This window comes from Pteropus vampyrus, unplaced genomic scaffold, assembly GCF_000151845.1.
Source record: "Pteropus vampyrus isolate Shadow unplaced genomic scaffold, Pvam_2.0 Scaffold536, whole genome shotgun sequence".
Classification (NCBI taxonomy): domain Eukaryota; kingdom Metazoa; phylum Chordata; class Mammalia; order Chiroptera; family Pteropodidae; genus Pteropus; species Pteropus vampyrus.
In genome coordinates this window covers 42428-43181 of record NW_011889317.1, presented here as the reverse complement: position 1 = coordinate 43181, position 754 = coordinate 42428, and the positions used below count along the sequence as shown (strand labels likewise).

Below are 754 nucleotides of genomic sequence, written 5' to 3'. Positions count from 1 at the left end.
TTTTTTTTTTTTTTGAAATAACTTGAGTATCACCTTAGGTTTCTAAGAAGCCTTTGCAAATGACATGTTCTTTGTCATTTTTTTTCCTTTTTTTTTTTGGAGTGAACATCTGGGTCTGTCTCCATCGGCAAGATGTCCAGTAATGTCCCGGCGGATATGATAAATTTGCACCTCATCTTGGTAAGCGGGAAGACAAAAGAGTTCCTGTTTTCTCGTAATGATTCTGCCTTAGACATTGCAAAGCACGTGTATGACAACCCGCCAATGGACTGGGAAGAAGAGCAGATCAACAGTCCAAACGTTCCACGCCTTATTTATCAAGGATGGTTTCTACATGGAAATGTCACATTAGGAGCATTAAAACTTCCTTTTGGTAAAACAACAGTGATGAATTTGGTGGCCAGTGAATTGCTGCTGGAGCCAAACTTTCAGGGTCAGAGGAATCGGGAGAAAATGGGGGAGAGTAATTGCTGTGTGATCCTTTGAACGCCGCCCGCCGAGTGTGCTGTGCTGTGGCCTCTGTCCCTGTGCTGCCAGGACAGAGGGGACCCACGCCGCGTCGGGGACCACGGAGTCTGCCTGTAAAGCCATGGATCGAATCATGACCCTGTGACCACTGTTGTCTTTTCTCATGAAAGTAAAAAGAACCAAGGACATTTTTCACTATAATTTTTTATTTCTAGTATTTTTGTTTATGTTAAGCAGTTTTGAAATGTTGGGTTTTGAGTGCAGTCAGTCTCAATGGGGAAAGTTA

At 43.1% G+C, this 754-nt stretch overlaps 1 pseudogene; it reads left to right on the top strand.

Moving 5' to 3' along the window:
• The first annotated feature begins 71 nt into the window (after positions 1-71).
• Positions 72-492, top strand: LOC105307974 (annotated as a pseudogene).
• Positions 493-754: the final 262 nt, after the last annotated feature.